This window comes from Emys orbicularis, chromosome 7 (assembly GCF_028017835.1).
Source record: "Emys orbicularis isolate rEmyOrb1 chromosome 7, rEmyOrb1.hap1, whole genome shotgun sequence".
Taxonomy (NCBI): domain Eukaryota; kingdom Metazoa; phylum Chordata; order Testudines; family Emydidae; genus Emys; species Emys orbicularis.
The window spans coordinates 91653170-91666002 of NC_088689.1; positions in this window are offsets into that span (position 1 = coordinate 91653170).

Sequence of the window (12833 nt, forward strand, 5' to 3'; positions counted from 1 at the left end):
CAAGGCATTTTAAGTTGTTAGTTCTCCTTTATTGGGGTAGATAGCAGAGCAGTACCATGAGAGGAGTAGAACAGGAAGAAGGCAGAATTGAGACCTTTCAAAGTTTTGGCCCAAGTGAGGGGGCATGGGGGAGTCATTTGAGCTCCCCGCCTCAGGTGCCAAAATGTTGTTGGCCGGCCCTGGTCTTCCGCTTCACCTGGGAGCAGAAGACAGAATTGGGCCCAGGCCACTCTAGGTCCTGGTTGTTGCTTAGCCACTGTTTAATTACAAAAAATCTTATTGGAGCATCCAGAGCATATGCATAAGGTTTAGCTGGCTGAGAGGAAAAAATGGCAACCCCAAGTACACTGAAGAGCAAAGTTACAAAAACCACTGCTAAGCAGAGAAGTAGTCAATACCCAAAGGGAACATTTCATGAAAGTGGCAGGTTGATGTTTTGTACAGCATGTAATGTTCCTGTAGATTACACACGAAAAGGAAGCTGTGACAAACATATATAAAGTGCTTTGCATAAACGTAAGGCACAAGAACTTTAATCAGGCCCAAGTGAGAAAGCTAAACTACGAAGAACAGTGAGTGAACTATTTACTGTAAAGATCGAAGAACAGCTGCATCATAGGACAGAAGGTCGACTTATAGAGGTTTTCTGTACCAACATGACCTAGATAGCTTTTCATAGCAGGGTTATCTAGAAAGCTCCCTGAAAAACATTGGTGTTATACCTACTTCAGATCATCTCCAAAGAGCATACTTGCCAAAAAAAGTTTGAAAGACATGTCAATGACCTGAAAGAACTGCTGAATCAATGTTTTAGAATTAGTCTCAAAGCAGATGAAACAACTGATGCTGAAGGGCGCTACATATTGAATATCCTGACAGTGCCCTGTTTGTCTTTAACCAACATTTCAAGCTGACAAGGGGAAGGTAGTTTGGAATTGAAGTCTTTGCTAATAGAGTGTATATGTTTGGAGACTGTTAACTTTAAAACTGTGAGTCATGCAATGGTGGAAACAGTTCAGAAATAGGGAATTCCTTTTAATAAAGTCACTGCTTTTGTCACTGACAATGCTGCATATATGAACAAAACCTGGGAACAAAGCCTCAAAGCACTTTTTCTGAATGCAGTGTACGTAACATGCACTGCACATCATCTCAACTTACTGGGCAATGCCTGGAGAAAAACATTTGGAATAGTAAATGAACTTGTCATTGTTGTAAAACATGCATTCACTGCCTGCCCTGCCTGAAAAGCATGGTTCCGTCAATCATTGCAGGGAAAAGGGAAAGTTCCTGCAATTCCACCTATCCCAGTAATCAATCAGTCGAATAGCTGGTTTGAAGCTGTCCATTTTCATACCAGCCACCTGCAGGATTATGTGGATTTTTTTGAGGAGTGTGAGCGAAGCTATAGTTCATCTGTTGCAGATGTGATCACTTTATGTAAATCAATGGAAATAAAAGAAAATATTGCAGCAATTGAAGCATTTGCACCAAGAATAATGGCAACTCTCACAGCTTATGAAAAAACAGAAATCAGATCACATAAGGTGGTCAATGATTTGACTGATCTTGCCAATTGGTCAAAGTCCTTCAGTGGCATGACTGACCACCTGTTAGCTAAGACAGTGTAAAATTGAAGCCTACATGACTGGTTCTGAACAGTTTTGTCAACCCACTGCCAGTTTTCTTAAACCCTGCCGAGTGTTTGATCCCAATCAGGCCAAACTTCTTGACCTTGTTTCACTAAATGTATCTGAATCTATTCCCATGTTTGAAGATAATGAGTTGGCAAAGACCGAGTTTTGTAGCTACAGCAGTGCAGTTTTGAAATGAAGTGTAACTTGACATTCTAGAATTTTGGGGCAACTTAAATGATCACTTTCCAAGTCTGGCCATAATAGCTTTAAGGTGTTTATCGCTGCCCAATAATGGTGTGGACTGCGAGAGATCATTTTCATCTCGCAAAGTTATCTTGTGAGATGACAGATGCTCAATCAAAGATGACAACCTGGCAATGTACAACATGTTGTTTCAGAATCGTGGAAAGCTATGTTAGTAAACGACCATTTTACACTCTAACAGTTAATCTGGTTGGTAGTTAACATTATATAAGGTTTAAATAGGCAATTTAAAAGTTCTGTATTAATGTAGTGAAAACTGCATTACTGTGTGTACATTTCCATGATTTTCTTGTTTATTTCCCAGAGTACTCTGATAGGTCCTTGTAGTAAGGCCGCTGACTCACTGCTGCGGCACCTCCTGCTTGTTGTCCGGGAATTAGCTCTCAGCCCTGGAGCGCCCTCTATGGGCTGGTGTCTCACCCTCTGTTGCCTACCCCTCTGCAGTCCCTTTATCTCCACCACGTATAGGCCCCACGTCCCTGCCAGACCAGGATGCCGCCCCTCACTCAGGGAACCCCACTCCCCTGAGCCCACCCCACCTCAGTGATCCACTGCCAGTCATCATCTAGCCCCTTTACTCACAATCAAACTGCAGTCTGAAGTGGCCACTCATCATTGGCTAGAGGGTTGGACCAGCTGCCTTTCCCTGCAGCCCCAGTACCTCCTTCGGCCTTCCTGTCAGGCCTTAGCCTGGGAAGTCGCCAGGCCTGAGCTCCCCAGCTCAGCCTGCCCCTTCCCCAGAACTGCTCTGTTGAAGGTACCTGATGCTCCCAGACAACCCAGTCCTTCCCACCCCAAGGTTGGAGTGAGACTGCCTGTCTCCTAGTTCACAGCCCTCTTTATTCCAGCCCTACCGGGCCTGCTGCTACCTGCCTTTGCCTGATTGGCTCCTTGGGGCAGCCCTCTCCCAGAGCTGGTTTTAACCCCTTTCTCTCCAGAGCAGGGTGCTCGTCCCGCTACACACCTCCCCCTCAAAATCCCACCTCTGGGAGTAGGGGGTCTCCTAGCCTGGGCAACCCGGAGGTGTCCCACCAGTTGCTCTCGCTTCTCTTCACTTTCTTTCAACTTCAAGGCCAGGTCTTCCTTCTCCTTTTGGGCTTTTTGCAGCTCCACCTCCACCTGTGGGAGGCGGGGACATTTGAGAAGGAATTGTCCCTACTGGGTTGGGGGCAAGGAGCCTCACCCAGAACAGGGGAAGGGACAAGACCCTGGGAAGGCCCATTGGGTGAAGAAACCCAAGAGGGGACAGACATGTTGGGCCTGTGGATAGCGAGGGTGCATATGGGGTTCCCTGAGTGAGGGGCAGCACCCCAAGGTAAGGGGCACTGTGGTCCAGGAGGGATGTGGTGCCTATACGTGGAGGAGATAAAGGGACTGCAGAGGGGTAGGCAACTGAGGGTGAGATACCAGCCCATAGAGGGCACTCCAGGACTGAGAGCGCTAATTTCTGGACGACCAGCAGGAGGCGCCGTGCTGGTGAGTCAGTGACCTTACTACACATGGTGGAGAAAGTGAGCACGTGCGGTCCACCCCAATACAAAGGGAACCGTGGAGACTGGGCAAGTTGTTCCACTGTTGAGGGATGATGGATCCCCGATACATGGAGATGTTCTTTGCAGAAGGTGCTTATGCCATCCCTGCTTGGGCCCTGGCATCAGTGCCCCGGCGGAAGGGGCAGATGACCCATGAGGGAGACGGGAGTCCCTGCTGCAAGGGATCCGGGAAACCCAAGAGGGACTATAGGAGGTGCAGTGGGCCCTCCAAGAGCAGGTGGGGCAGCTGGCAAGGGAGCAGCGGACCCTAGTAAGACTCCTGAGAAGGGAGTTCAAGAAGAGCCACTGAGAGCATGATGGAAAGCCAAGCGCCAGGGCCAGGAGGCCCAGGGCAGAGTGCAGGGCATCTCTCCCTGTCACAGCCCTGAACGTCTGCGCAGCACTTAATAGGCGGCCACGCAGCTTAGAGGGAATTTAGGTCTCTGCCAATCTGACCTGGGGGGAAATTCCTTCCTGACCTCAAATATGGCAATCACAGTACTGAGTGTGATAGGCCCTGTTGAACCTTGCACCCTGGAAGGGGTCTGTTTTGTGTGTGTTCACATACAGATTGTGCATGAGTCGCCCAGAGGGCTGAGTCACTAAAGCCTGCCAGAAAAAATGTAACTGCCAGCAGGGGTCACCATAAGCAGCCCAAGTAGAGAGAGAGTGCACATGCAGACATACCCGACTGGTAGGAGCACTGAGGTGAGTGGCTCCCGCCACAGCCTCCTTTGAAAATCTTTTGCTAATGGTCTAATGTTCCTTTGTCTCCTTCCATCTGTGCAACACTATCCCCTAATACCACAGAGCTTCACCTCTGGGTAACCTTTGAAACTGGCTTCTGCAAGGGATGAGATAGGAAAGTTCTCAAGAAATTAACCTTAGAAAATTCTGCATGTTTAATCTGGGTGAATAAAAGCTTAGTGGTTTTTTAAACACAGGCATCAAAGGTGTTGTCAATTAGTGGGTTTGAAAAAGACCTGCAGGGCCTTCAGATAGGTAGGCTAAGCAGCCAGGATCACCCGATATTCACAGGCAAATGAGTCCTGAGAGAGCTATTCCTACAGCAGCTCTGACTGGTTGCTCTGTTCTAGGCGGCAGGCAAGTCGGGCAGGCAGCCAGCCAGAGGTGGATTTCCCAGAGGGCTGGAGCTTCTAGCATCATCTCCAGACTGGGCTCCACCCCAGCCAAAACCCTGTTGCTCACAAAAAAAGGTGAGAGTTGGCAGAGGCTTCAGTACTGGCCTCGGGCTCTTCCCTCAGCTCCCTAAGCCAGCCAGTAGCCCCCTCTGCAGCTCAGCTCCACAAGCCTCTTAGCAACTCTCTACTAACTTGGTCAGTCTGCCTGAGGTTGACACTAATGCTTGTGAGCCACTCCTGACAGCATGACAGACAAAGGCTGAATTAGTTTAAACAAAAGGGCCTGCTGAAATAATTCAAAGGCTGTGTAAAGAAGCCTGGTAAAGAACAGAAGTGTGGGACTGGAAATTAATGGACTAAATTCAGGTGTCAGAAATTAGGCCTAATTGGTGAACACAATAATGAGGGGATGTGCTACTCTGTCCATCACTCTCTTTTGGGGGTTTAAAAACAAAAAAGACTTTGGAGGGGAAATATGGAGACATGGAGGCCAAAAAAAAAAAGGGAAATGCTGGCTGAATGAAGGATGAGAGCAAGGGGAAGGAATGAGCTTCACTATCATAGTTACCACCCCCTCAATCTCCTTTCCCCCACCAATGAAAGCACCCCAGTAACCAAGCCAAATACAACTCCCTCACCCCAGCAACCCAAACCGATTCAACTTCCCTTACAGAAACAGCCAAACCCAAAGCAATTTCCCCTTCACCCAGCACACCCCAGTGACAAAGCCCAGTTCAACTCTCTGCCCAACACTCCGGGGTAACAAAAAACAGTGCCACTATCTCTCCTTAAAATCATGGCCTGTGACAAAAAAACAATGCAATTCTTCACACCACCATCATGCCCAGGCCCCTTAATATCACTCAGTGACCAAAATCAATTCAACTCCCCCTTCAATGGACCCCCCCCCAGGGGACAAAACAGTTCAACCCTCTTCTGTCCTATGTACCCAGTGACCAAAAACAATTAAACTCCTCTTCCCATCCCCAGCAACCACACCCAATTTATCACCTAGGGAAGCAAGACTAATTCAACTTCCCCTCCCACAAAAAAATCACTCCTGAAAACAAACAAATTCATCTCCCTCCCAAAAACTTACCCCACCCACAAAAGGAAATTCAACTCCCCCCATCTCCGCAACTTATCCCCGGTGATCAAAATCAATATAATTCTGCCCCAAATGCACCCCCATAGAACAAAATTATTTGTCTTCCCTCCACTAATGTACCCTGGTAATGAAAACCACAGTGCTTTAGCTAAAAGACTAGATGGTTACAATATTATCCCCATTCTACCACTGGAGCAGTGTTGTTAAGTAACATAGGCAAGTTCACAGACAATCAGTGGCATAACTACAAAGGGAACCCAGCTCTCCTGATTCTCATTCTTCCCTTCTAAACTCCAACAGAGTTAACTGTTCTCTCATATGTGATAAATTATCTGCATTCAGCCTCAAAAGTATAGATGTAAAAAAAGCCAGGTGTTTTCTGTGCTAAACTCTGAGGATCATAAATTCCAAAAAAAACGGCCTGTCACTTGAGCTAAAGAAGAATCACCCTCAGCTCTCCTTAATGTTTGGGCTTTTATTCTCTTTCTGGGATAGGGAGGACAAGATAATCACAAACACTTGGGAAGACCAAGCAGGGATGCACACATACATATAGGGTGACCAGACAGCAAATGTGAAAAATCAGGACGTGGGTGGGGGGGTAATAGCAGCCTATATAAGAAAAAGACCCAAAAATCAGGACTGTCCCTATAAAATGGGGACATCTGGTCACCCTACATACATAAGACCCAGTATATTTCCTTTTTGGGAGTTAGCACCTGCTTCTCGTGGCAATTCTGCTACATCTTTCATTATGACATCATCTGGCCCAAGCACAGCTACTGGGGCACTGAGCTCTAGTCAGTGTTCAACTTGGCCACCAAGAGAGCTGGTTGGTGCTGTGCTGTACTGTACTGCAGCAATTTTGGAAATCCCTGTGGTGTCAGACTTGACACTTGGCATTTTCTCAGCTGGCCAACATAACACAGTTGTGTAAACTGTCTATTAATTGAGTTGTGGGTCCACAGGGGTTTCAGACCAGTTGTTACTGAGTATTTAAAACATTCCTTCTGTCCTCCTGAAGTGAAACTATTCCCATGGAAAACATGAGGAATAAATGAAAGGCTACAGCTCACCATGTTTGGAATTGTAGCAGAATGTCTACTGGGATAGTTGGTCCAACTGTAGTATAGTCAGAGTTCTCCACTCACTGATAAATTTTGGCAATAAAATACAAAATCCCACTGACTAATCAGATAGAGGCTTTCAGGCAATGTCCACATTGTGGGTCTGTACTGGACATTCAGCAGGAATTCTCACTAAATTGGTCTTTGGTGGTTAGATTAGGGAGGCACAACTCTTAGGCTCTACTCTCACTTCAGGCATTGATTTGCTCTGGGTTTGGTGAAATCATTTACCTTCATGGCACCTCACTTTATTCACCTTTAAAATAAGGATAATGGTAAGGTTTTGAAAAGTTGTTGTATGACTTCTTCTTTGGCATTTTGAGATCTTTGAAAGCATGGTGTTATCATCTAAGGACCTAATCCGCATCCAATTACATTCCATGAAGACCATTATTGACTACACTGGACCTTCAATCAAACCTTTAGTGCAGACAATATTATTCATATAAATAGAAAGTGATTGATGTCATGGTTGATAGATATATCCTAATATCTAGGGTTACCAGATAGCAACTGTGAAAAAACAGGACTGGGGGTGGGGGTAATAGGCACCTATATAAGAAAAAGTCCCCCAAAACAGGAACTTTCACTATAAAATGGGACATCTGGTCACCCTAGATATAACTCAATATTTATCATCACTGAGCCTCTGTTTCTCCATCTTTAAAATGGAGATAATATTTACCTACTCCACACTGTATTCTGTCTTAACAATTGTTGCCATTTTAAGAATCTTGGAAGCAAGTTGCTAGCTTAGTGCAGGCACCCTGACTAATATAAAAAAACTCATTGTTGAAAAGCTCAGTATTTATAAGGACATTCATTAATATTTCTTTAAATGCATCAACATTTCGTGTTCATACTGGGCTTTGACCGATCTAGCCTCTAGAGAACACAAGCACTTGGGTAGGCAGGGCAAGGCTGTATACATACATAGTAGCCTGTGCATTGCCCTTTTATGGAATTAACACCTGGTTGGCATGGCATTTCTACCACACCCCCCATTATGAAGTCCCCCAGGCCAAGCCCAGCTACCAGTGTATTCAGCTCAAGTCAGGGCTCAGCTTTGTATCCAGAAGAACTGGTTAGTGGGTTGGTGTATTGCAGTTATTTTAGAAGTTTTGCTGTGTCAGATTCAAGATTTCGCATTCAAACTTCATATAGAAGAAAGTGATTCTCTTCTCCCTTATTGATAGTAATAGAAGAGAATGGAGTTCTGGGGCCACTGGTGTTTCAGCCCAGTTTTAGTGGATATTGAAGAGATTTTTCTTAATTTGAACCTGGACTATTTGTAGGGAAAGCAAAAGACAATAAAGCAAAGCTTGGAGGGCAGAAATTATAGACAGCATGCCAGTTGAGATGCTGAATCCACCTGCAGCTCTGACTTTCAAGGTTCTTGTATATTTCAGTCTAACCTGAACAGTTTTTTTTTTTTAATATCTACTAATAGGCTATCACCTATTTACATATGAGATTATCAATCCTCTTCAGTCATGGAAATTTTAATATGGATCATTTGTTGTCAGAATGGATGTTTCCCTTGTAATTAGTGCTGGGGGTTGAGAGCCAGACTTCTGAGATCTAGTCCCAATTCTGCCACAGGCTTTCTATTCATATTGATCTGGCCCATATAAGTAGTAGTATCCTAGAGACAATCCCCTAAACCACTCAGTCCCATAGAATATTGATTCTGTAAATTTATTAACATCAGTTCTACTTTCAATCCTGTGATATTTAAAGACTCGGGGGGGGGGGGGGAGAGAATCACTTCCTGCTGAAAATAACTTAAGGAATTTTATGGGCCATAAAAAATTCTCTCCCACACTAATCCTAGATTGAAATCCATGTCATGGATTGTTATGCGTCTGATGACTTTAGTAACAATGAGGCTCACTGTGTCCTTTATAAGGAAATAATAGTGGCAGCTGTTTCTACTATAAGGTGAGCTACACTTTACAAGTTAATATCTAGTTGCCATCGCAATCTTGCCCACTCCCTGGTTTAGAGATTTCAAACATACTCATGAAGGAACTTAAAGCAGCTCCTAGATGATCCTAGGGCAGCACCCTGTGTATAATCCAGTTTTGTGGTGCATGATGGGCACATCTGGGAAAGGAGAGCATGTGCTGGAATGTAGCACCTAGTGCTGCATTGCAGCATGATGGTTACCTGCTCCTGCCCTGCGGGGCTTGAAACAGCCCAGGAGAGGGCTGTGGCTGGGGCAAGAAGCCTGGGCTGATTGGGGCAAGGCACCATCTGAGCCTACTTTCCCCAATCAGGCCCAGCTGGCCCCTATAAGAGGCTGTGAGCCAGAAGCCCAGTAAGTCTCCCTCTGTTTGTAGAGGGAGAAGGGCCTGGTTGCAGAGACCCAAGCAAGACACCTAGATTGGGAACAGGGCTAGGGGAGCTGGGAGCTCCGGCCTGACTATAGGCCGAATAGGTGCAGGGTTGCACGAGGCAGCCCATGGGTAGGCAGAGGCAGCAGGTTTGAACCCCTTTGCCTGTGATGAGTGGCTTATACTGCAGTCTGCCCCAGTGAACGGGGGCTAGATGGAGACTGGACAGTAGACAAGACTGAGGCGAAGTGGGGATAGTGGGTGGGGGTTCCCCTGGGAGGGGGAGACCCAGAACTGTGGGGTTACTGCCAGGAGGCAGCACCCAGTTAAAGGGGCACTGGGGTCCTGGGAGGGACACGGAGGCCAGCAGTGATGGCGAGACACCAGCCTGAAGAGGGTGCTCTGGAGGCTGGATGGTAATTCCCAAGGACAACCAGCAGGAGGTGCCGCAGGGGTGAGTCTGTGCATGCTTACATGCATATTATGACACTTCTTTACATAGGGCTCTGGGAGAGTTAACAGCCTTAGCAATGCAGACAAGTTATTTGGCTGTATGTTGAAAATGCTGGTTTTTAATTTGTTTCATGGTCATATTAACTGCACTGAAAAAAGCAGCTATAGTGAAGCAAAGACTCACTGGTGTGGTACCTCCTGCTGGTTGTCTTGGGAATTAGCTCAATTCCAGCTCAGAGCACCCTCTGCTGGCCACTGGCTCACCTGCCTCAGGCCCCATGTCCCTCCCAGACCCTGGTGCCCTTTACCTTGGGGTTCTCCCCCAGCAGTATCCCACCATGCTCTGGGTCTCCCCTCCCAGGGGAGCCTCCAACCCTCTCACCCATCTTGCCTCAGTGGTGACTGCCAGTCATCATTTAGCCCCCACTCATTGGGGCAAACTGCAGTCTGTCATAGCCACTCATCATCAGCAAGGGTGTTTGGACCAGCTGCCTCTGCCTAATCCCAGACTGCACCTCTGCAACTCCAGTACCACCTTGAGGCCTTGCACAAGGCCTGCAGCCTGGGGAGTTGCCGAGCTGGGGAGCTCCAGCTTGGCCTCTTGCCTTTCCCCAGCGCTGCGCATCCTCTGGTACCCTGCTCCCAGGCAGCTAGGTCCTTCTCCCTCCACAGCTAGAGAGAGACTGACTCAGCTTCTGGCTCACAGCCCTTTTATAGGGCCAGCTGTGGCCTGATTGGGGCATGGCCCCAGCTGTGGCTGCTTCCCCAATCAGCTTAGCCTTTTCTCTCAGGAGCGGGGTAACTGTCCCACTACAGGCTCCAAATGATCACACTCCTGTCCCTGTTTTTACATTAGTTGTCCCCCGTAATCATTTGGGTTTTAGGTCCTGTGGGTCCTCCCCTTAGGCTGGGGGGGATCCTTTAGCAGTGGGCAGGCTTCGCCCGCCCACTTCCCGGAACCCAATAGGTACAGGCTCCAAATGCCCGCCCACTTCCCGGAACCCAATAGGTACAGGCTCCAAACCTAATTGTAGAGTTGTCCTGAAGGAACTAGCAGAGCACTCCATTGTCACACTTACTCACTGGGGGCTTCTGAAGGGAAGGCCTTTCCATATTTCTGTTCCATGAGATATGGAAACAGTTTGACTACCATGCCATGCTGCAGAAATTAAATCATTGCTGGATAAATTCCTGTCCTGTGTCACTAATGAGGTGATAATCACCTGGGAAAAGTCCTTCCAATGTCAATTATAATTCCCTCTCTAGCTAGTGATCCAAGGTTTTTAGGTAGTGCCAATCACCATAGCATCTATGTATTTCACTGCTCCAGAGGATGGTGACAATAAAACAAGATGATAGTCATGATGAGAAACATATCCTTTCCTGAGTAGCTTCATTGCTGATCAGAATTGGATGAAATTTGGAACATCATCCACGCTACCTCCCTCCCTCCCACCCTGCATCATTTAAGATTCTCCACTATATTAATCTACTATAAATTCATCTAACCCGGTGGATCTCTATATGTTATCCATGGACCATCAAAGGTAAACCCAGCTCTTTCTGATGGTTTGAAGAAAAAACTGAACAAAATAAAGGAGGATTGAGAGAGTACATGACAACGGAACGCTCTTACCAAATTATCTACATCATGGAAAATAGAGAATACACTGATCTAACTCACTTATGAACGTCTTCAGTCACAGAACCTCCATTACTTCTCTAGGCAGTTTATGCCCTTTGCCAGAGCATTGCTATTTAACTTGCCTGTTTTTTTTTTTCTAATGCCTATTGTGAATGTCTGTGTTTTTATAAATTTGCAGTCTGAGCACCATTGGAAGAGGATGGACTACATGAAGTCAGTGATGGATTCTTGGTAAGAAAAGAGTTTTGCATTATGTGCATTACTGTACGGGGAGAATGGGAAGATGAGTGTTTGAGCCACATAGTTAAGCTAAAAAGCCTCAGATTGGCCCATACGCTGACAGCTTCACAGATAAGAGCTGCCGGCAGGGTTAGTATATAGCATATCATATTTCCTTCTTAATCTCCTGACAGTTGTGTGGTTGAATGTTTTCAGTGGGGTTTTCTGCTCAATATTGGAGTCAGCAATGCTTTAGCTCCACTACTGCACACTGTCTTCCTTAAACCTGCTATCCCTAAATTGCTTTGGTTATTGATAAATTATTATCAGGAACTCACTGGGATATTGTCTGTTATTTTACACAGAGGAACAGCATAACAAACATACTGTGTATTCCCACCCTACATGGATAGGCAATGACTCCACCGAGTGCACACGCACTGCTAATACTTTCCATTTCATTTAGGATGAAGACTCCATCGAGGGCCAGACCACATGTCCACAGCCAATTTGCTGCATCCCTCTGGCCCCTCACATACTACTTCATCCCAAGTGAAGGCTCCTTATCTGTCACAGACACATCAATCCTCATCCAGCAGATAATTCTGGGACCACCTTCCTCCTGACCTGAGAGAACAGCATTTCAATGAGCCAAACTCCCACCATTCGGAAAGTGTGGATGCAGTCATTGAAAAATACTTCCACAGCCAGAGATCTGTGTCCTTCCTAGACCCCAGTCAACTCTGGGTTTAAAATACTCTGGGAGTGCTTAGGCCAGGGGTCGGCAACCTTTGGCATGTGGCTTTCCAGGGTAAGTACCCTGGCGGGCCTGGCCGGTTTGTTTACCTGCTGTGTCCGTAGGTTGGGCGGACCGTGGCTCCCACTGGCCACAGTTCACCGCTCCTGGCCAATGGGGGCGTCCGGAAGCAGCGCGGGCTGAGGGAGGTGCTGACTGTGGCTTCCCACGGCCCCCATTGGCCAGGATCGGCGAACCGCGGCCAGTGGGAGCCACGATCCGCCCAACCTGCGGACGCAGCAGGTAAACAAAAGGGCCAGGCCAGCCAGGGTGCTTACCCTGGTGAGCCGCATGCCAAAGGTTGCCGACCCCTGGCTTAGGTCCTCAGTCTTGGACCCACTTTTCTAGGTCATGGGGCTCCTCTTCAGAGAGGAAAACAGAAGGGAGTCAGGGACAGAAAATGAATTAATCACCTCGCTAGTGTGATGACCGCTTCACTGTCTGTATTTCACTGTAGACTATAGGGCAGGCTCAAGGTGAGGAAGACAACTACTATGATGACAGTGTCTTTATAAAGGCATTTCTACTGTCCAGTGTTGGGAAGGGGGAACTGCCAGCTCCTCTGAAGACCCCA